Source organism: Ornithorhynchus anatinus, chromosome 13 (genome assembly GCF_004115215.2).
Source record: "Ornithorhynchus anatinus isolate Pmale09 chromosome 13, mOrnAna1.pri.v4, whole genome shotgun sequence".
NCBI lineage: Eukaryota > Metazoa > Chordata > Mammalia > Monotremata > Ornithorhynchidae > Ornithorhynchus > Ornithorhynchus anatinus.
This window is the reverse complement of record NC_041740.1, coordinates 22,908,541-22,933,103: the sequence shown is the minus strand read 5'-3', so window position 1 is coordinate 22,933,103 and position 24,563 is coordinate 22,908,541. Positions and strand designations below refer to the sequence as shown.

The following is a 24,563-nucleotide window of genomic DNA, read 5'->3' as shown; positions in this document are numbered from 1 at the left end:
CCGGGAGACTCGTGAAGGCCCCGGTTCAACCTCAACCGCAAAGAGGCCCAGGGGATGCGGTTCTGGGATCCCGGGGTTTCTGTAGGAGCTGGGATGGCCCGATTAAACCCTCGTGGGGGAGAGGATCGTTGAGAGCCAAGAGTCATGGTAGCTTTTAATTGGTTGGCTTCTGAGGAAGCCCCTCCCATTTTTGAGGAACTCAGAAACGGCCGGAAAAGAACGTTTAACGGTTCTGGCAGGCGGTTAAGCAACTCCATTTCAGGACTCCTAAGGGACAGTTGGGCATGGCCCTCAACTGGCGGCCTTTCTAAAGTTAAGCAAGTCACGTCAGGCTATCGGGGAAGCTAAGGTCAACCTCGACTCTCTAGAGAACCAGCCTGGCTCCAAGGGACCTCAGACACCGTAAGTTTACGGGAGCAGCGTAGGCCTGTCTCCTGACTGCTGGGGTGTTCCTGAGGGACTCTAAAGGCGAAGTTTGGAAGCTGGGCCGTGGGCTGAGCTGCCGGGATGCCTAATTTCCAGGTCCACCGTGCCGGCCTTCTGGTTCAAGTGGGCGAAGGTAAGTGCCCGGGAAGGTAGATTTTGAAATTCCTCTCCAAATACAAATATCTCCCTTCTGAGGAAGTGTTTCAGGGCTGTTGAAACTCCTCTTCAGATACAAATAACTCCCTTTTTGAGGAAGCGTTGCGAGGCTGAGCCCCTTGGACATTTGGGAAACCGCCTCGTTTCCGCATTGCGAAGGGGGCAACGTATGAATTTATATTAGTAGAGCTATGGAAGTTCCTTTGAACTTTTGGAAGAGAGATTAAGAATAATTTTGTGGTAAGCTCTTTGTGGGCAGGGAATGTCACTGTTTATTGTTGTACTAACGCAAGTGCTAAGTACAGTGCTCTGCACACAGTAAGCGCCACTAGTCTTCTGTGTGACATTGGGCAAGTCACTTCCCTTCTCTGGGCCTCAGTTACCTCATCGTTAAAATGGAGAATGAAACTGCGAGCTCCACATAGGACAGGGACGATATCCAACTCGATTTGCTCATATCCACCGTGTCACTCAGTATGGTGCCTGGTACATAGTGAACGCTTAGCAAATATCATCGTTATTATTATTATTACATGCATCTAGTGCAGAATGTCGTGTTGGTCACCCGTTGGTCTTTTCAGTACCATTCAGTCAATCATCAGAGGTATCTATTGATCACTTACTGAAGCACTTGGAAGAATATTCTAAAATAATGAAGCACGATCCCTGCCTTCAAAAAACTTACGATTTACTTGTTAGGATCTATCAGTAGCGCCACTTTTGAAGACAGACCACTTGAGATGATGATGATATTTCATTCATTCAATAGTATTTATTGAGCGCTTTCTATGTGCAGAACACTGTACTAAGCACTTGGAATGTACAATTCAGCAACAGATAGAGACAATCCCTGCCCAGTGATGGGCTTACAGTCTAATCGGCGGAGACAGACGGACAAAAACAAGGCAACATAATCACAATGAATAGAATCAAAGGGGATGTACACCTCATTAACAAATATTTGTTAAGGGTGTACTATATCCTAGGCACTGTACTCATCTCACTCTTCCCCTGCTCTTCGTCTCTTCCCCTTCCTTGTCTCTGAAAAAGAGAAATTGCTACCTTCTTTCATTGTGCCAGAGGTCCCATAATGTAGGGTGAAAATGGAAAGTAGAGCATGCCAGATGGCATATTGAAAATTGACAAGAATAGTTCAGTGACCTTGTTGAAGTTTGAAGTTGGATTCTCAAATTAATTTCCCCCAGAACACAATCAAGCTGAGTTATTCTGACACAGGGAATCGCTCAGAAGACAATCTTGTATCATCTTGGCACATCTGTCTTGTCATGCTGTCAAGTCGTCTCCGACCCAGGGCGACGCTAGAGATGCATCTCTCCCAGAACGCCCCACCTCCATTTGCAATCGTTCTGGTAGCGTATCCAGAGAGTTTTCTCGGTAAAAATATGGACGTGGTTTACCACTGCCTCCTTCTGCGCAGTAAACTTGAGTCTCTGCCCTTGACTCTCTCCCAAGCTGCTGCTGCCCAAGCACAGGTGAGCTTTGACTTGTAGCAGATGGCCTTCCACTTACTAGCCACTGCCCTCGCTAGGAATGGAACGGATAGGCCTCTGCTTGACTCTCCCTCCCATAGTTGAGACTAGTAGAGTACTGGGAACTTTCCAGGGGCGACCCTGAGAGGGATTTGGGCACCTAGTAAGCACTTAATAAATATAATAATTGTAATGATAATTGTAATAATAAAGTGATTTAAGGAAATGGAGTCTTGACCCTGCTTCAGATTTCCTGAGGAAACCTGCAGCTATGAGTACGAATCCTGTGAGAATGAAAAGAAGAGAGCCCTCCCACCTCCCACCTACCTCATTCATGTTTCCATCTCTCCTCTCTCAGAGTCTCGCACTTGCATTCTTCTTAGATTCAGTGCTGTTGACTGATGCTCAGAGCTTGTTGCCAGTGATCGATTAATCAAATAATGGTCTATACTGAGCACTTACTACTAAAATTCAGGCAGCACTGGGCAAGGAACGTGTCTACCAACTCGGTTGTACTTTTCCAAGTGCCTACTAAAGTGCTCTGCATCCAGAAAACTGTTGATAAATAATGCTGATTAATTAACTGATTAATCCAAACACTTTGTCACTGATTACCTGATTTATCTGATATCTATCCTAGCATACTGTACCGGGCTTGCCACATAGTAAGCCTTAACAAATATTAATATTGTTATTATTTCTAATAATGTTAAGCAGTCAGTTATATATGTATGTTTATGCTGGGAAATGGATTTCACTTCTTGGCGTCCTCGTGGGTGGTAGCAAAATGGGTTGTATTGATTCTCTTTCAATCTTTTCATTTAAGGTTAACTATTTTTTGTTGGTCATGGTCACATCAGTGAAACTCCTCCGATAGTGGGATGAGCCTTCTGTAGTAAGTTCAGGTTAGACACTAGCCTCACCCTTGTAGTTTATTTGGTAAACTATTAGTTTGGTAGCTTAATGCCCCATCGATATCAACCTTTGTCAATCTCCCGAAGGCCTGCTAGGTTTTCTGATTCGATTTTCCACTTGGCCTATCAGTGTGCGAAAGGGCTAGGTAGCAGAATTCGGCCTTAAATTCTCTGTTACCAAACTTGTCATTAATGGGGAGGAGTGAGTTAACCCAGTAATGTTAACTCTTTCTCTTTCTTGAAGATGAAAATCTAGGAAATATGAAAATCTAAAAGCCTACCAGGAGGGGAGAAGCTAATTAGGCCTCCTCTTAACTTTCCCTTAACCTGTCAGTGTTGAATCTCAGCATCTGTATCTGGAGCCTGTGATCATGTGGCTAGGGCTATGAGAAGCAGCGTGGCTCAGTGGAAAGAGCACGGATTTGGGAGTCAGAGATTGTGGGTTCTAATCCCGACTCCGCCACTTATCAGCAGTGTGACTTATCAGCTGTGTGACTTTGGGCAAGTCACAACTTCTCTGTGCCGCAGTTATCTCATCTGGGAAATGGGGATTAAAACTGTGAGCCCCACGTGGGACAACCTAATTACCTTGTATCTCCCCCAGTGCTTAGAAGAGTGCTCGGCACATATGGCTGAATAAATTCAGAGTTAGAGCTCATCTTGGCTCCCAAGCATTTAGTACAGTGCTCTGCACACAGTAACCACTTAGTAAATACCACACTAGTTGCTTGTTCTCAATCATTTAAAGATGCCATACTAACTTTAATGGCTTGATTGTGCTGTATTGACATTTAAAATAATTCATACTGGCATCCAAGAATTTCTTATGCTTCAGTGTGGATACCCCCTTTCCCAATTCTTGGTTTGGGTCTCCTCTGAGCTCTAGCAAACACTCCTAGGGTAGAAATCTGGTCAATTTAAAAATGATTATAAAACAAGGCATCCCTAGACACTCATTATATACAATTTGGGTTGTAAACGCTTGCATCAGTTGAGGCTCTTAATGACTTTACTTGCCTCAGTACTTAGAGAAATCCATGCCCGTTGACTAATTTGCAGTACATTATTTTACTTGGTTAACTTTGTGAGAAACAGTGTAGCCTAATGACAAGCGCATTGACCTAGGAGTCTGAGGACCTGGGTTTTAAATCCTGGTTTTGCTACTAGTCTACTGTGTGTCCTTGGGCAAGTCACTTAACTTCTTTGTGTCTCAGTTTCCTCATCTGTAAAATGGAGACTCCATACCTATTCTTCCTCCCCCTTAGACTTACGAGCCCCATGTGAAACAGAAACTGTGCCCTACCTGATGAGTACAGTGCTTGGCATAGAGTTAGTACTTAACAAATATCGCAGTTACTGATGCAGTGACTTTGCTAATATTTTGAATGCCACTGTGTAGATCTAAAGACTCCAGTGTAGAACCAAACAGCAGCAGAATGGCTAAAAACTTCTTTGAAATGTGAACCCCAAAGATAAACGCCTTGTTTTGAAGCCAAATGGAAGAGGGTGTCTTGAAAACTGCAAAATAGAAGCAATCTGCCAAATGGTTTTAAATCTACTTCAAAAAGAATGTTGCTAAAAAGCGTTCTGCTGAAATGGTTCTCCATAAGTCAAGGAATAATAATTTCCTCCGCCATATTTGCTTCTTTGAAATGCGATTGCACAATCCCCCCTCCACCTTCCCCCAACCTCTCCTTAGCCCGTTTTCCATGTCCATTCCACTTATTCATTCACTGAATCAATCTTTCATTCCATTAGTCATTCATTCAATCATACTACTTCCAACCTGAGTAACTTGTATCTACCCCTGCGCTTAGTTCGGAGCACATAGTAAGCACTTAACACATTCCCTTACAAAAGTACACAAATAAATGAATAGCCTCTCATTTTCTTATCCTGTTCACCCTACCTTCTGCATCATCTGTGCCTTTGGGTCTGTACCCTTTAAGAACCCTCGATCCCCAGCCCCACGGCACTTAAGTACATAGGCGCTTAGTACAGTGTTCTGCACATAGGAAGCGCTCAATAAATACTATTGAATACCCTTATACGCTGCAATTTCCGTTCTCTGTAGTTTATTTTAACAACTGTCATCCGCTAAAAACAGTAAGCTCTCGGTGGGTAGGGACCATGTTTACTTTCCCAAATGTTTAGTACAATGCTCTGCACATAATAAGCACTCAAAAATACCATTAACCGACTGATTGATTGTACTTTCAGTTTTTCAACTTTGCTTTCTTTTCAGAGAAGGTGTAATGTTGGTATGAAGAGTGAAATCGACACATTGTCTTAACATCCTTGTTGGGGTGATAAGTCCCTCCGACTCTAAAGACGACATGACTTCAGTGGGTTGGTGAAGGATTAGGGGAGGTGGAGCCAGGAGCCGGGAGGCGTTGAGCAGGAGAAGCAGTGTGGGCTTGGGAGTCAGAGGTCGTGGGTTCTAATCCCGCTTCTGCCACTTGTCTGCTGTGTGACCTTGAACAAGCCACTTACCTTCTCTGTGCCTCAATTCCCTCATCTGTAAAATGGGGATTAAGATGGTGTGCCTCACGTGGAACAACCTGATTACCTTGTAACTGCCTAGCACTTAGAACAGTGTTTGGCACATAGTAAGCGCTTAACAACTACTGTAATTTTTTTTTTTGAGCCAGAGATGGGAATAAGGTGTAGAGTAAGACAGATTTAGATGGTTCCAGTGTGGAGCCTTGGAGACATGGGAATTTCAGCTATTACTGTATATTCCAGCGATTTGCAGGGGTAGCCTAGTCATCCAGATCTTTCTAGTTGTGCCCAGAATGGCAGCATAAAATCTGCATTAGACTGTAAATTCACTGTGGGTGGGCAACGTGTTTACCACCTCTGTTGTATTGTTGTGTCTCTGCTTAGGACAGTGCTCTGCACACAGTGTCCAATAAATACCATTGACTGAATGATTAATCAATAAATCAATCAGGAGTGCTTCCTGGGTGCAAAACACTTTACTAAGCATTTGAGAATATCTGATAGAGGTGAAATGATCACATTAACCCCTCCCTCCTATCTGTAATTTATTTTAGAGTCTGTCTTCTCCACTAGATGTTGTTTCTAGAGAGCAGAAATTGCATCTACTAATTCTGTTATATTTTTTGAATTGTTTAGTACAGTGCTCTGCAATGAGTAGGTACTATTGTTTGATACATGAATTCACTTGTGTAGATTAGCATATGATAAGCCTTTTCCTCTTGGATATGTTATTCCCCAGTACATGGGAAAAGTATTCAATTCTATTCTTCCTGTCAAACATCCTGTAGAGTCTGAGATTTAAATTTACGGTTTTCCTTTAGATGTATTTCCTTTTGCCATGCTGCCTTCTCTAGCTTGAAATAAACAGTGATGGACCTGATGGTTATGTTCCCAACAGCAACAGAAAGATTGACACGCTCTTGATGGTGAGAAGTCAGAGGGTTGATTTTCTTGAACAATTCAACAAAGAACAAAAAGACAGAAACCTTAGATCCCACCACAGTTGGCTTTTTTAAAAAAATAAGGTGTTCGTTAAGCGCTTACTGCGTGCCAGACACTGTATTAAGCAGTGGAGTAGATCTAAAATAATCAGGTTGGACATAGCCCATGTGCTATGGGGCACTCAGTCTTAATCCTCTTTTTACAGAAGAGGTAACTGAGGTTTAGCTTTTCTGGAACTTGTCACGTACTTATATGGCTTCCCCTACATTCACGCTCATCTTTATGTAGAGCTCACTGTCAATAATTCTGGCATTTGTTAATTGCTTACTATGTGTTTAGCATTATGCTAACAGCTGGGTAGGATACAATCAGTGGACAGGGAATGAGTCTACCAACTTGCAGGATTTTACTCTTCCAAGAGCTTAATACAGTGCTCTACACACAGTAAGCTCTCAAAAAAATACAACTTATTGATTGATTTATATGAATCTGGAAAAAAATCCCCATTCTCAAAAGTAACCTGGGGTTTTTCATCTTCATATCTTAAAAATTAAATTTAAATCAGTTATCTAATTTGGTGTTTAGAAGTGTTAAGAGGCTAAAAGGTCTCTCCCCAAAAGAATCAGAGTTTGGAACTTGCCTAGAAGCTCAACTCACAAGTCCCACAGCTGAATTTTAGCAAATCCTGACATCACTTTGGTGATATCTCCTACTTAAAATTGGATGTGACTGCATCACGTCACTTTAGATCCTCATTTCATTCACAGAGCAAGATCTCAGGAATCATACGGTTAATACATAAAGCTCATGCTTGTGTAGTGAATACTTAGATTTCTGAAGTCTATCTCTAGCTTTACGTCCAGCTTTAAATATAAACTACTTGGTCATTGTATGGACAAAATATTCCCAACAGTATTTATTCTCCCCAAGACTTTAGAGAACTAGCTTGGAACGTCTTTATCTTGGAGAAATATTGCTATGACTAGTTCCTTTCTATAAAAGGTCTTTATTTTTAACTGAAAAAGTCAGTTTCCCTATTTAATTAGGTTTTTGATTTTTCACATAAAAAGATTAAAGGGGAAAATAAATGTGAAAGAAATGAAAATGATCTGAGGGAACAAAACTGTATACTTTTTCTCCTTTTTGACTGCAAAATCATGATTCTTACATGAGAGATTAGATTCCTTGGAAGGAGCCAACTGATAAGTAAATTGAGCTAATTAAGAAAACAGAAGGGTGGGTGCTTTGTGGAAACATTAGAACCACCTTTACTTCCATTCCAGCCCAGTGGTGGATAATAGAGAACTAAGGTAGTTTTCCCCAAACTGAAAAGATAATGCATTTTTAAAGGCCTAGAACGGTTTGTATCTCAAAAGGCTAATGGCAATTGAAGAAGCAGAGATTAAATTTGTCAGTGGGAAAGATTAAAAAGGATAAATTACTGCTTAACTTTCATTAAAGTTCTTTCATAAACTCTACAGTGGGCCATAACTTTTATCTCCTCCTGCCAGTGTATCTTGTGGTCATTATGACTGAAGATGCTTGTTTGTGCATCTTGCTATAATATCCATAGTGGGATGTGAGTTTAATGAGAGTGATGTCTATTGGATATTTTCCAAATGCACAGCCAGGCTGATTTCCTCCCCAAAGTTTGAATTTACTGTTTGGAACTCTTCAAAATGCCTGGATGACAAATTAGGGGGGCTAATTCTGGTAATTGATAGGAGATATCCCAAGATTCTTACAGTACTGTCCTTTTCCCAGAGGACACATCAATGGTAAATTTCAGCATTTTGGGAGCAAACTGTTAGCCCAGAATGAATTCTATATTATAAATTATTCTCTCATATCAATGTATAACTAGAATGTAAACTTGTTGTGGGCAGGGAACGTCTCTGTCAACTCCGCTATATTGGACTCTCCCAAAGCACTTAGTACAGTGTTCTGCACATAGTAATTGCTCAATAAATACCATTGCTTGCTCTGTACTATACTCTTGGAAGAGTACAATACAGCAGATTTGGTAGACTCTTTCCCTGTCCACTGATTGTATCTTTCCCAGCTCTTAGCACAGTGCTAAACACATAGTAAGCAATTAACAAATGCCAGAATAAATTTGGGGAAAAAAAATCCCTAGTCTCTGAGGGAACCTGGGGTTTTGCATCTAAATATTAAAATTAATTAATTCAGTTATCTAATTTAGTGATTAGAAATGTTAAAAAACTTTTTACTCTTGTTATTTTAAAATCCCTTTCTTCATATTAGATGAGAAGAAATTAATCCAGGTTTCATTTTGAAACATTTAACAATCTTTGGGTCCTACTGTGGTGTCTGTAGGCAACTGAAAGAAAAAGAGAAGAAAACATATTTTTTTTCCTGAAAAGATTCATTTTTATGTAAAGCATATTTGCATTTACTACAGAAGCATAACACATGAAAATTGGATTCAAGTAACATCTCTAGCCATTTGTATTCCAACCACTGGAGTCTCTCTTTAGGATTTCTTGTGGAGCACCAATTTTAGCTGAAGAATCAGTCATCTTCTACCACCTGCCACAGTGGGAAATAAAAAAGTTACTTTGCTTTTCCATGATCCTCAATGGTAGATCCTCACCCTGATCTTGGAATTAATTTCCATCTTCATCATCCTTTTTGTCATTATCACCATCATCTTTATGGTCACTGAATAATTCTTAGAGTTTTAGGATTAAATTAACATAGCACAATATCTCTCTCCTTCCTTTCTTCCAGATTTCTGCCTATAGAGACACTGGATCTCCAGATATTAAGAATAACGATAAAGGTATTTAAGCATTTACTGTCTGTCTAGCACTGTGGTAGAATCGATACAGTCATAACAGACACATTGGACTCGCAGTTTAAGAGGGAGGGTTAACGTGTTTAATCCCCATTTTACAGATGAGAACACAGGGACACAGAGAGGGTTAGTGTCACTTCCAAGGGCACACAGCAGGTCCGCTGACCCCGAGGGCTATGACCTGCTCATCTCTCTTCCCAGGATCGGTCTAATTCCTTCTAGCAGATCTGGGGAGCAACAGGTTGTTCAAAAACCCCAAGTCATCGTGGGCAGGGAATGTGTCTTCCATCTCTTCTGTATTGTAATCTCCCAAGTGTTTAGTACAATGCTGTACACATAGTAAGCACTTAATAAATATCATTGATTGTTAATATATTTTATCCTGAGAAATACATCCACTCATCTTAAATCTCTTCTGTGAGTTCAAGAGCTGAGGTCAGGTTACCTCTGAGCACTGAGCCTAGCCTCCTCTGAAGTTTGATGAGAGCTAAATCTTCCCAGTGGCTGGCTGGGTTGTTTGGCAAGCAAGCAAACCTTTTTTTTGGAAGCAAAACTAGAGGCTTAGGGGAAGAGGATTATGGAATCCTCTCTAAAGTGACTACATTTCCCAGAAGGCAAAGGGAAATTACATACTGTAGGTAGCAAAGCTTTCTTCAGGTACTACATTTCCCAGCAGACATTTTTCTGCATTTACTTCATCTGCAGATATTTTAGGAAGAGGGATCTTGTTTTCTTCTTTTTTAATAATGTATTTGTTGAGCACTTACTAAGTTCCAGGCACCCTTCTAAGCACTGGGGTAGATACAAGCTAATCAAGTTGGACACAGCCCGTGACCCACATGGGGCTCACAGTCTAAATCTCCATTTTACAGGCAAAGTAACCGAGGTACAGAGAAGGGATGTGACTTGCCCAAAGTCACATAGCAGACTAGTGGCAGAGCAGGGATTAGAACCCAAGTCCTTCTGGCTTCCAGGCCACAGCCTTTTCCACTAGGCCATGAGATGGGCTATTTGCTCCGTTTCTCCTCTCTTCACTTGGTGCCTGGGGCTGGTGTGTCTGGGAAGGTGGGAAGAGGAGATATGTCTCTTGGAAATCACTCTGTTTTGTCCTCTGGTTAAAGCCACCACATAAGTAATATCTTCTAATACATAGATAAGCTTATAATTTTTATGGAAAAATCTTAAGCAAGCCAATAGACTTGGAATTTTCTGTTAGCTGTCTCCCTTTCCTGTTGATTATCTTTTAATTATCTAAATTAAACTTCTCAGTGTGGATGTATGAATATTGCCAACTTTTGAGATGTATATTGGCACAGTCAATGTCTCCCAAGTACCATTCGTAGCATCTCTCAGAGATCTGCTTCTTTGATGATCAGCATGGCTTAGTGGAAAGAGCACAGCTCTGAGATTCAGAAGATGTGTTTTTAAATCTCCACGTCATGACTTACCTGTTGCGTAATCTTGGGCAAGTTACATAACTTCTCTGTGCATCTGTTCCCTCATCTGTAAAATGGGGAATAAATTCCTGTTACCCCTCCTACTTAGACTGTGAGCTCCCCATGGGATTCACTCATTGATTCATTCATGCAATCGTATTTATCGAACATTTACCGTGATTGGGCTCACGATCTGCTCCACAATCAGCTCCAGTCATGTTTTTGCTGCCAAAATAGAACTCCTCCATCTCTTTCTACAAATGACATATAGTCCATCTGGTGAAGTCCATGTCTACAGTCATCACTTAGGTTGGTTAAAGAAAATGTTGGCAATAAAAAAGTCATTTGATTCATGGAAATCAGTAAGTCGATCCCTGGCTTTTGCGAATACCTTGGACTGTCCAAAAAACAAACAAATGGATTTTGGAGCAAATTAAGGCAAAGTGGTCTTTGGAAGGCCAAATGACTCGACTTAGATTAGCATATTTTGGGCACATAACCAGGAGGTCTGATTCTCTGGAGAAGACTCTAATGCTAGGAAAAGTCAGGGAAAATGTGGGAGAGGCAGAACGGCTGCTAGATAGATAGAGACCATAATAACGATAACAGAAGAACTGTTAGAAAGGTTGTGGATTATGGCCGAGGACAGAACGCTCTGGAGAAAGCATATCCATGGAGTCGCTACCAATCAGAAATGACTCGATGGCACTTAAGAGTAATAATAATAATAACTGTGATGGGGACTGTGACTCATCTGATTGTATTGTAGAGAAGTAGTGGGGCCTAAACGAAAGAGCATGGGTTTGGGAGCCAGAGGTCATGGGTTCTAATCCCTGCTCCGCTACTTGTCATCTGTGTGACTTTGGGCAGGTCACTTAACTTCTCTGTGCCTCAGATATCCCATCTGTAAAATGGGGATTAAGCCTGTGAGCCCCACGTGGGACAACCTGAATAGCATGTATCTACTCCAGTGCTTAGAACAATGCTTGACACATAGTAAGCCCTAAAGAAATACCATTATTATTATTACGTCAGGAGAAGGTGTGATTACAGCATCCTACTTTTGCACTCCTCTCTCCTCATTTTTGCTCCCCTCTCTGAAGTGTGGTAAAAGTGCACAGCAATTAACCAGATGCAAGTACTCCTCCGAGCTGTAATTTGTAGCCAAAATGTGGGACATCAACCATTTTCATGATTAGATACGGCCCTGTGACTATTTCTCTGCCACAAAAGTCTTAGAACACAGTATAAATTAAAGTCAGAACTTTTAGGGCAATCTGGGTCAGTGTCCATGATGATCAAGACATAGTATATAGGGCATGACAATAGTGTGAATGGGGTAGATGCCAACTAATCTAATGGGGTAGTCATTCATTCATTCAGTCAGTCATATTTATTGAGTGCTTACTTTGTGTAGAGCACTGTACTAAGCGCTTGGAAAGTACAATTCAGCCATAGAGACTATCCCTGCCCACACCGGGCTTACGGTTTAACCCCCAGTTGGGAATGTAGTTAGATTCAACCTTAATTTTGTCCTGCCTCACTAAAATGTCTCTCCTTGAGGGAAACATTTCAAAATCCTGGATACCACATGCTTCATGTATTTCCTGATGTCAAGCTGAGGGTGTGGAAATGCCTCATGATATTTTATTGTATATTTTTTCAGCACTGAATTGCCTTAGAAATCACGACATGAGAATATCCCTTCTTTCTCATGTCTCCTTCCTTCTCTTCCCACTGTCCTTTAACTCTGTTGGCTATGTTTCTCCTGGCTTTTTGCCCTGGATGATTCTGACCTTTCCCTCTGCTGCCGCAGTTACTGGGAACCTGCAGCCTCATAGCTCCTCCTCTCTGCTTCTATTCCTTAAAGCATTTCTCTTCAGGTCCTTTTCCTCTCTTGCTCTGTGGCCCAGGCCTTTTATCCCAGCCCCTGTCCCCAAATCTGCACGTCCTACCAGCCTGGACAGCCCACACGCTATCAAACCACCCACTAACCACTGTCTTGTCTTCGGGTGTGCTGTCCAGCTTTTCCTCTCTGAAATCAATATTCCTATATTACGCAAATAGAAATTCAAGGATAACTAAGTGTGCGTGTGAGTCTGGGAGAAGTCTAAATGCATGACATCTTTGCTCCCTGCCAACCATTAGGCATGATCATACTCTCATAAAAACAGCATGAAACTTCATGGTCAGAGCTGCCAATAGGTAGCTAGGTCTCCTATAGGCCCAGGACAACTGAGGGTCCCAAAGTGAGGAATAGGACCGAAAGTGTGCTGAAAGGAGGGGAGCGTTCACTTCCTCATCTCCTCCCCTCTCCCCTTTGCCCAGGAAGTGAGATCCTCCCTGACCTGTCGTTGATCATCCATCTTTGCATTTAGAAAGTCCAGACTGTCAACTTTAAGTCACCGTCAGCTCCCTCCCCTCTGCTAATCCTTACTTCTGTTCCACTATAACCCTGGCTGCTCATTTGACTCATCTCATACCAACCCCACTGGGTTTCATGCCCGTCTCTCTTGTCATCGACCTCTTGCTCACACCCTCCTTCCTGCCTGGAGCTCCTCTCTCTTCCCAGTTGGCAGATAACTTTTCCCAACACTTAGGTCTTCCAGACAAAGCTCCACTTTTCTTCATCTCCTGCTCCCCTCTGCATCATCCTGACATGCTCCTTTTGGCTCCCTGCCCCCTGCCCCACAGAACGTAAGTACGTATATGTAATTTTATTTATTTGTAATGATATCTGTCTCCCCCACCTCTAGCTTGTGAGTTCCTTGTGGACAGGGATTGTCACTGTTCAGAGTTGTACTGTGTTTTCCCCAGCGCTCAATGCAGTGCTCTGTGTACAGAAAGCGCTTAATACGATTGAATGAATGAAATGTTATTTCAGAAGAATTTAGACGATGAGGATAGCTCTGGTCTGGCAGATTTAAAGGGGGAAGATGTTCCAGGCAGTAAGAAAGACATGAGCCAGCGGTCAAAGTCATGAGAGTCAAAATGGAGACATAGTGAGTGAATTGAAGGGGTTAAAGTAGGCTCAGGAGGAGTTAGCCTGTTACGAAGGTGCTTGGTGAAGAAAAGAAGGCTGTCGTTAAATCTAAGTTGGATCAATTCTTCACTGAAATTAAAAAACACCAATACAGCCAACAGTACAAGCATCTCTTTATTCAGCCTCCTACAACAACTCATAATGACATTCTAAACCCTTCATTCATTCGACATTGGGCCATTATTCTTCAAATTCCTTTAAATGAGAGAAAATATCTTAGTGTTATTTATCGCTGCAGTAGATAGCATGCAATGGAATTTCACTGTATTTTTCCAGAGGTTATGGAATGTATCCAAATTTATAACATATAAGTCAATGGGAAAACACAGCATTCAATATCCAAACAGATTTTTGAGGAACACCATTCTGTTTTTCTGGTGGGGGCACAACCAAATCAACCCAGGCTATCTTTTTGTTCAGAGAATGCATAGATTTCATTGAAATTCCTCCAGTACTTCATAGAACTATAAAAAAGTATGGCAGTTTTGCCAGGGAACTGCGGGAGGATCCGGAATTGTTCAGAAGAGAGATTTCTTCTGCTGGTCCAACCTCCCCAGAGAGTGTGTGTATGGGAAGGATGGTGAGCATGGTGGTTATGAGGGGAGTTTGGTTGGTGGAGATGAGCAGGAAGGAGGAGAAATTGCAGGTGTGAAGAGGGGAGTGTGAGTGGCCAGTTGTGTGTGGAAAGTGAGGGGATTTGGGAAGTTGATTGAGGGACTAAGTGTTCAGTATGAGGGCTTAGGGACCTCAAGTGAAACCTTGTGTTGCAAGGAGATGGTGTCTTTTAAAGTTGGAATCCTCTGCATAGATATTTTATTATTATTTTTTCCCATCCAACCATTATGGTCCTATTGATTTGGGTGAGTGATTGTGTTCTTGATTTGTAGTACAAAAATCAGTGTGCCACCTATTGTCATGAGGGAGGGAGGGAAAGAGAGAGAGAGAGAGAGAGAGAGAGAGAGCACAGCACCCATCATTATCCAAAAAGAGTCCTGGAGTTTATTGATTTAAACATAATTAGAACAGGTTTAAACCTCGACCATGGTAAAAATAACAACAAAATAGGCAAAAAAATAGGGATTTCTGTTCCAAAGGCATAAATAATAATGCTTGAAGGTAATCAATTTGTACCACATTTTAATTCTGAGGAAAAAAGAAAAGAAAAAACCCAAAGAAAGGTCTAGTGGAAAGAACATAGGCCTGTTTATTTTGATGCTACTGATGCCTGTCTACTTGTTTTGTTATGTCATCTGTCTCCCCCTTCTAGACTGTGAGCCTGTTGTTGGGTCAGGATTCTCTCTATCTATTGCCAAATTGTACTTTCCAAGTGCTTAGTATAGAGCTCTGCACACAGTAAGCACTCAATAAATATGATTGAATGAATGAATGGGAGCCAGAAGACTTAGGTTCTAATCCTGGCTCTGCCAAATGTTTGCTGTGTCATCTTGGGGAAATCACTTAAATTCTTTATGCCTCTGTCCCCTCAATTGTAAAATGGAAACAGGGACAGGGTCCAATCTAATAAACTTGTAACTACCCCAGTACTTAGAACAGTGCTTAACACAAAGTAAGAGCTTAGCAACGACAACAACAATAATACTATAGTAACACCCTGAAATCAACCCAACAAATCCACCCTTTATCAGGACAGCTACCATTGAAAAGATGCATTGATTTATTTTTATTTTTAGGGAAAGCTGTGAGGCGAAGCAACAGGGTGCCAATCTAGAAGCTGGAGAACCCGGGTTTGAGTCCAACCTGTGCTGTTAGCCTCCCGTTTAACCATGGGTGAGTCATTCAACTTCTCTGTTATCTGTATATATGCCGATATATATGTATATATCTCGATATATCTGCATATATCTCTATATATACAGACAGAGAGAGAGATTTATTAATTTATTTATCTATTTATTTATATTAATCTCTGTCTCCCCCTTTAGACTGTGAACACTTTGTGGGAAGGAATATTTCTCTTTGTTGTTGTACTGTACTCTCCCAAGTGCTTAGTACAGTGCTTTCCACACAGAAGTGCTCAGTTAATACAATTGGATGAATGAATTAATGTACAGTGGAAAACATATGTAATTGATTCCCAACTGTCAGAACAGCTTTTCACATCTTAGTTTGCATTCCAAACCTGCATTACATAGCAAAGCTTGGAAGGAAAACACAACCTGTTACAATACTCTTTATCAGGGGTTTGGATTCAAATCTAATTTGGATTAGAGAAGCAGCGTGGCTCAGTGGAAAGAGCACAGACTTCGGAGTCAGAGGTGATGGGTTCGAATCCTGGCCCTGCCACTTGTCAGCTGTGTGACTGTGGGCAAATCACTTAACTTCTCTGTTCCTCAGATACCTCATCTGTAAAATGGGGATTAAGACTGTGAGCCTCTCGTGGGACAAACTGATTACCCTGTATCTATCCCAGCGCTTAGAACAGTGCTCTGCACATAGTAAGCGCTTAACAAATACCAATGTTATTATTATTATATTTGCTTAAAAAATGAAGACATGTTCGTGTGGCAACTGACTTTCTAATAATACTAATAAGACAGGAAAATATATCACTTGGCTTGTGCACCATCTTTTATTGTCAGGTGTCCCAAGGGATTCCCAAGCAGAATTGGCTTTTTGTCAGGGATCCAGAACAGGTTAAACAAGGTGATTCCTTATCAGCTGTGGCATGCTGGGATGTTCCAGCCAGCCTCTCCTGAAGTCTCTGCTCTTGCTTTAATTTTAACATCTCTGAACCCCAAGGAGAAGTTCCAGGTAATCACCTGGCACACTGACAACCTTTCCCTTTCCCAAATTTGCAGAGGCTCTCATAGACATTTGCGGTTAGTAAGAATTAAAGCTATTGCTCTCCAGTCTGGTGACAAAACTCCTGTATGAATATGAAAAATCGACTCCAGGTGAGGGTCAGTGCCCCTCTCAGGATTGCAGCCAGAGAGTTTCAAGTACTCTACCAGTCTCGGCTAAGGGAAGGAGCAGAGGCTTACCCATTTCATTCCTAGCTTGGGCAGTAGCTAGGGAGTGGAAGGCAATCTGTTACAAGTCAAAACTCACCTGCGCTGGGCAGCAGTAGCACGGGAGAGAGTTGAGAGGGTGGAGACTCAAGTTTACTGCACAGAAGAAGGCAGTGGTAAACCACTTCTGTATATCTACCAAGAAAACTCTATGGATCCACTGCCAGAACAATTGCAGATGGAGAGTGGGGCATTCTGGGAAAGATGTGTCCATAGAGTCTCTGTAGATCGGAGACGACTCAGCAGCATAAGACAAGGCAAGAGGGTCAGTGACTGGTGATTTCATTCATATTGGCAATCCTCCTGAGGTTACAAGAAAAATGTTAACTGGGAAAGCAATCATTTTCCATTTTAATTCTCTGAGTTCCAATTACCCATTTTTTTCTGTCAGATTTTATTACCACAAGATCTAACCAGGTACTTCATGTAGCCTTCCACACTCTACATTTGTCAATATAAAATCAATACTATTCCCTGGAAAAGCATCAGTATCAATGGGTCAATCTAGGAGACAAAAGTAAATATGCTGTGGGACCAGGAAACAAGATTTTCAAGTCGTAAACCTACTAGTGAGCCACATGTGGGACGTGGATGTTGTCCAACCTGATTGTCTTGTATCTGCCCCAGTGCTTAATAGAGTGCCTGGCACATAGTAAGCACTTAACAAATACCACAAAAAAGTGCTTAGCAGAGTTCTCTGCACCCAGTAAGTACCACACAACAATAAACCATAAACAGTAGCTGCCCACAATGAGCAAACAGTCTAGAGAGGGAGAGACAGACATCAATACAAATAAATAAAATTACAGATATATACATAAATGCTGTAATAATAATAATAATGTTGGCATTTGTTAAGCGCTTACTATGTGCCGAGCACTGTTCTAAGCGCTGGGGTAGACACAGGGGAATCGGGTTGTCCCACGTGGGGCTCACAGTCTTAATCCCCATTTTACAGATGAGGTAACTGAGGCACAGAGAAGTTAAGTGACCTGCCCAAAGTCACACAGCTGACAAGCGGCCGAGCCAGGATTCGAACCCATGACCTCTGACTCCAAAGCCCATGCTCTTTCCACTGAGCCACGCTGCTTCTGTAGACCTGGAGGAAGTGAGGGAGAGCTAAGGGAGCAAGTCAGGGTGACTTAGAAGGGAGTGGGAGATAAAGAAAAATGGCTTAGAGGAGATGTGGCTTCGATAAGACTTTGAAGAGGGGGAGAATAACTGTCTGTCAGATTTGAGGAGGGAGGGCGTTCTAGGCCAGAGGCAGGACATGGGCCAGAGATTGCCTGAGAGATTGGAGAGACTGAGGCTTAGTGAAAAGGTTAGCACTAGAGGAATGAAGTGTGTGGGCTGGGTTGTAGAAGGAGAGAAGCGAGGTGAGGTAGGAGGGGCAAGGTTACGGAGTGCTTTAAAGCCACTGGTGAGGAGATTTTGTTTGCTACAGAGGTGGATAGGCAACCACTGGTGATTTTTGAGGAGGAATTTTTATAGAAAGATGATCCAAGCAGTGGAATGAAGTATGGACCAGAGTGGGGAGAAGCAGGAGGTTGGGAGTTCAGCAAGGAGGTTGATGCAGTAATCTAGGTAGGATAGGATGAATGATTGTACTAACATGGTAGTGGTTTGGATGGAGAGGAAAGAGCGGATTTTAGCGATGTCATGAAGGAGGTGATTGGATGGTGCAAAAGCAGCATTAGGGTGCCAGTGTGTCTGGAGGTGGGTGGGAGAAGAAGAGTTCCCCATGGCGAACTCTTCCCCTCTGGCGAAAGCAGCAGAGGAGATGGTGTCATCTGGGGAGAGCCAGGTTTCAGCAATAGCAAAGAGGAGGAGTGACTGAGACAGGAATATGTCAAGGACGAAGGCGAGCTTCTCCGTGATGGAGCAGGGCTTCCACAGGCCACACTTGGCAGCTGCTATGGAGAGGGGTGTGTGGGGGGGACAGCGCGAGGGGTGGGGAGGGTTTGGATGGGGGTGAGTTGATGGGGGCCGGCGCGGGGAGAGTTTGGCAAGGGACAGGGACAGGAGGACAGGGATGGGGCGGTGAGGAAGAGGAGAGAAGGGTGGCAAATTAATGACAGCAATAACCACAGGATCCGATGATACCCAGAGGAGATGGTTGAATTGACCTTAGGCTGTTCAGTGTGAAAAAAACCAGTGACTAGGGGAACCCTGGGGCTATAGCTGAATTATCCGGGGTGGGGGGCAAGGAGAGGGAAGAATCCAGTGGATTTCAGCGGTGTTGTGAAAGTCGAACTGACAGGATTTAGTGATGGATTGCATATGTGGGTTGAATGAGGCAGAAATGAAAAATCAATCAATTGACAGTTAATCAAAGGTATTTATTGAGCATTTACTATGTACTCTACTAAGCATCAAGCACTGTAAGTATTGCATTTCTCAGGAATCAAAGGGGAGTGATCCTGGGTAGAGCCAACCCTCTGACTGATTTTGATAAAGGTGAAAATTGGTGCTCTGCCTCTCTCCTCTCCTGATTCTGGGTGAGGGAGAAGCGTCAACACAGCTGGTTCTAGTAGATTAAGCTAATGGGAAGGGAAGCCAGGAATGAAGGAGTCCATGATCTATTTGGAGGTGTCTTTATATAAATATTAGTTTGCTTTTTATCTATTTCTCTTCAGAATGAAATCTTCTTGGTTAATCCTGCCTGTTTGTGGGTGCAGCTTAATCACCATTAATCACTGGACCTATTTATCTCAATGGCATTTTGTGGCCATGCCTTTTGTTAATCCTTATGTAGGATGACAGAGATACATTTGAGCTTGGAAGCATTTAGTGAAGCAGTCCAAATGCATTCCAAGGAGAACCTAAATTCCTCTCTGGATTCTCACACTTACCCTCCATTTTACAGACGAGAAAACTGAGACCCTGAGAAGTTAAGTAGCCAGTCCAAGATTGCAGAGAAAATCACTGATGAAGGTAAGACTCAAACCCAACTGTTCTGACTTCTAGTTCTGATCTCTTTCCACTAAGCCACGCTTGTGTGTATGCTAAGGGTAATGAGGTTTTTTTGTTTGTTTTTCTGTTGGTACCATGAATTTATTGTCAAATGCCTTCCCCACCCACTTACAGAACAATGCATTGTGCATACAGGAATCTTACTGGGAAACCACTTAGGCTGCAACTAACTTTGAAGAATTGATCTGCCTGTAGTCAGACTTCTGAAAAACTGCATAATTTGCTGCCAGCATAGGACTTGTTTATATTAAATAAGGCTAGGGGAGATTGCAGAGAAATCCTGAAGGATTTCTTTTTTAATAGGGTAATGGACACCACATCTTCGGGAATTAATGCATGCAGGAGCCAGGTAATCTGAAGGAAAGGCTATTGGTATCCACTGATAAATCCTAAATTAGTAGAGGCTTCTTGAGATAATGATCAGGGCATCAGGAGAGGACTAAATGAAGATGCCTACACAATCCACCATGGCAGTTGCTATAATAAAGAAGAGGACAATATAGAAAATAGTAGCACAACGATATAAATCAGTAGAATGTGCTTGCCTTGAGGTACAGGTATGCTCACTGGATCTGAAAAAAGCTCACAGCAGCAGAAATAGTAAAAGTGAATGAAAGAGTAAAAATAAGTAACACTTGTATTTCACCTGGAAAAAAAAGATACAAAGACTAGAATTGTGTTTTGTCTGGTAGTATGAAATATTACTGGAGCTGTCTTACTAATGGACACAACCTTGAGTTAAGCCTTGGCATCTAAAATACTCTTTGGGAGGGTCACCTGAGGGTAATTTTAATTTAATTCTTCTAGATATGTATGGCTTTGATGATTTATGTTTCATTTGCATTCATACAAATCCTCTAAAGATGTGAGAGTGGCTAGAGTCTGAAGGATAGGACTACAATTTCAGTGGCCCATTAATTTGAGAAAAATCAGAAGGATGAGATACAATACAATATTCTTTATGTGCAAAATCAAGCTTGTTTGGAGAAAAACAATCTACTTAAATATAATATGGGATGTTGTGGACCAAGGAAAGGCATTACAGAGAAGCAGCATGGTGTGGGATACAGAGCATGGGCCTGGGAGTCAGAAGGTCACGGGTTCTAATCCTGGCCCCACCACTTGTCTGCTGTGTGACCTTGGGCAAGCCACTTCACTTCTCTGGGCTCAATTACCTCATCTGTAAAATAGGGATTAGGATTGAGACTGTGAGCCTCACATGGGACAACTCAATTTGCTTGTGTCCACCCTAGAGCTTAGTAGAGTGCCTGGAAAATAGTAAGGGCTTAGAAATACCATCATTATTATTATTATCATTATTAGAAATAGATGTCAGAATTCTGGAGAATCCATCATCTGAGGTGGACTGCAGTCATTCTATTTTGTCTATGGAGTGGTGTTACTGAAAGAGCTTCTGGAGAATGGTGGCATTAATGGGATTAAAACATTAAGGGAACACATTATAGAGAAGCAGCGTGGCTGAGTGGAAAGAGCCTGGGCTTGGGAGTCATAGGTCATGGGTTCGAATCCCGCTCCGCTGCTTGTCAGCTGTGTGACTGTGGGCAAGTCACTGAACTTCTCTGTGCCTCAGTTACCTCATCTGTAAAATGGGGATTAAGACTGTGAGCCTCGTGTGGGATAAACTGATTACCCTGTATCTACCCCAGCGCTTAGAACAGTGCTCTGCACATAGTATGCACTTAAATACCAACATTATTATTATTATTATTATAGTTAGGTCTATACTTAGTCAGGCATCTATAAAACACCGAGTACAACTAGGCTGCTCTTTTTAAAGAACCAGACAGTATTCAGAGTCGACCAAAGACAAATAATAATTTGAAAAACAGACTCAATAAAAGGTTGTTAAAGTTTGGATTATTTGGCTGTGATAAGAAAAGGCTGGGTTACTTAATTATTGTCTGCAAGTATACAAAGAGTTATCCCAAGATGATGCACAATTGTCCTCTACATATCTGGCAGCTGAGTGGGTATCAGGAAATATTCCTGGCTCTCATGCAACACCCCCAAGCAAGTTAGGGAGGCAAGCAGTAACTGTATGAACCTCCGTAATCCCACTCCAATCTCAGACACGACTATCAGTTTTGGACTGCTTCAACCTACACAATTTCCCAGGAAGTCAATGAGGGAGTTCCATTAGCTATGGCTGAGATAGAGTGAGACGAGAGAGATCTCCAAGAACAAGGGACAAGAGATGGGGAATGAGGAAAATCTGGCCAGCAGTCAGGTTCTGCAGAATCAAGCCAGTCTGCAGACAAGTGGCGAAGCCAGGATTAGAACCCAGGTCCTTCTGGTTTCCCAGGCTCCACCGCTTTGCTGGGTAACCATGGGCAAGTCTCTTCACTTCTTTGGGCCTCAGTTGCCTCATTTGTAAATGGGGATTAAGAATGTGAGCCCCATGTGGGCCAGGGACAGTGTCCAAACTGATTAGCTTGTATCTACTCCACGGCTTACTACAGTGCCTGGAACATAGTAAATGTCATGAGTCCATCACCAAGGATTGCTCCCCCATTAGTTTCAGGCACTCAACCTACGAGCCCTCCACCAGGGATTTGACGCCCTCTAAATTAAGGCCTTCAATTTATGAGTCCTTCCCTGGGGATTGTCCCCTGAATTTTAAACAGGTGCTCAGTGTCAAGTTCCAAAAGTGAAACTAAAACACCACTAGTTTTCCCCAGGTTTTTTGTGAAAATAATCCTATGCCGGAGGAGTTCAAGGAGTCAGGGAGGATGGCAACTTCTCTCCCCATGCTTGCCCGCTGTCCCCCAACTCTCCAGGCTTAAACCCATCCAACAGTCTTTCCCATGACCAGTGGAGCAATTTAGACCCTCCTCAAACCCCTCTGCAAAACAAATCATATCTTTTCAGCCTTCAAGCCCTCCTCGAACCTTTTTAGCAAATTAATTCAGTTTCTCCTCCAATTCCTCCTTTGTCCCTGCTGCTCATGGGGTCAAGGAATAGTCTCTTAGAAAGTGGCTTCTGCATTACAAGATGGAGTCATTCTTGCTCACCACAGTAAGTGCTTAACAAATACCAGCATCATCATCATCAATCCATGGTTGCCACTCTACCATAGCCTGGATCTGCCCATTGCAAAATCTGGTGATAAGCTGAGGTTATACACCTTCCAAACTCATTGTGGAATGATCCTGCTGTCATGGTCCAGAGCCTATCATCACAAGCTAGTGAATAGATTTGATAAGTCCTTTGGCTCCTTCCCGTCTAACACTTCTATCAGGAAGTCTGGGGAATATTTCCATGGCCAGCTTTTTCACCAATAAATTATAGTGCCACAGAGAAGGAAAGAGGTAGTCATAACCAGATGGATGCTCTTTTACAAAGTGTTATTTTTGATTATTGGCAATTTGGGGAAAAGATTTCAGTCAAATCTTGATGGTAGTACAGTCAAACCCAGGGAGACTGGATCTTTCACAGTCTTGGATTTTCAATAAAAAATAGATGCAAGCAATAAATGAAATTGTCAAGTCTGGTTCTCTATGAATAATTTTCTACTTTAATCCCATCTGTGAATGTGTAAATTAGGTTTGCTTTCATTTTTGAAGGTTGTGGCAAGAAGAGAAAATGTGGGAAATGGTTTAATAAGTTGGAAAACAGTCTCAATCAAGGGAGGAAACTGAGGGTTGAACACGTTTTCCCTTTTACTTAGACTGTGGGACACAGAGTGTACAATCTGGTTATCTTGTTTCTCCTTTAGTAGTACAGTGCTTGCTCATAGTAAGTGCTTAACAAATACCACAAGTATTATTATTTATCATTATTATTCTTACATGTTAGTGAGGCAAAGACAGTAACATTGACTACTCTTAAAAGCAAAACTTATACAATGTAGCAGTGTGGTCCATTGCAAAGGAAAAGATACTGGAACTATGGAAATCCAGGTTCAAATTAGTCCCGGCTCTGCCGCTTGCTTCCCAAGTGACCTTGAGCAAATCATTTAACTTCTTCTGCCTTAATTTCCTCATCTGTAAAATGGAAATGAAATTCCTGTTCTACTTCCCCCTTGGATCGTGAGCTCTATGTAGAATAGGAAGTGTGTCAGATAGGATTATCTTCCATCTATCAAAGTTCTTGGGACATAATTGCTTAATAAAAAATACCATCGTAGGCCCAGTGCCTTACAATTAATCAATCAGTGATACTTGATTCAAGCAGTGACTCTTAGAGAAGCAGCATGTTGTAGTGGATAGAACATGGACCTGGGAGTCAGAGGACACGGGTTCTAATCCCGGCTCGGCCACTTGTTCCCAGCTCTGCCACTTGTTTGCTGTGCGGCCTCGGACAAGTCACCTCACTTCTCTGTGCTTCAGTTCCCTCATCTGTAAAATAAGGATTATTATTACCACCACTACTACTAATAATAATGGTACTTGTTAAGTGCTTCCTATGTTTCAAGCGTTGTTCTAAGCACTGGTGTAGATACAAATTAATCAGGTGGGACACAATCCCTGTCCCACATGGGCTCACAGTCTTAATCCCTCATTTTACAGATGAGGGAACTGAGACCCAGAGAAGTTAAGTGACTTGCCCAAGGTCATACAGCAGACGTGTGGCAGAGCCAGGATTAAAATGTCACAAATGGGCAAGTCATTTGACTTCTCCATGGCTCAGTGTCTCCAACTATGAAATGGGGATTAAATGCCTGTTCTTCCTCCCCCTTAGACCTCAAGCCCCATGCGGGGCAGGGACTGTGTTGGAACACCGATCATAGCATTTAATACAGTGGTTGGCACATGGTGTTTAGTAAATACCTCAATCATCATAATCATCACAATCATCATTGTCATTATCATCA

General features: G+C 42.2%; 1 long non-coding RNA gene across 2 annotated transcripts in view; it reads left to right on the top strand.

Moving 5' to 3' along the window:
- Positions 1–293: 293 nt before the first annotated feature.
- Positions 294–24,563, top strand: part of LOC114816015 — a 39,707-nt gene continuing 15,437 nt past the window's right edge. For both annotated transcript variants that reach the window (XR_003763783.2, XR_003763784.2), the window contains exons 1-4: positions 294–559; positions 9,182–9,233; positions 15,419–15,515; positions 19,623–19,690. This is a non-coding gene — a long non-coding RNA (uncharacterized LOC114816015). The remainder of the gene's footprint in view (positions 560–9,181; positions 9,234–15,418; positions 15,516–19,622; positions 19,691–24,563) is intronic.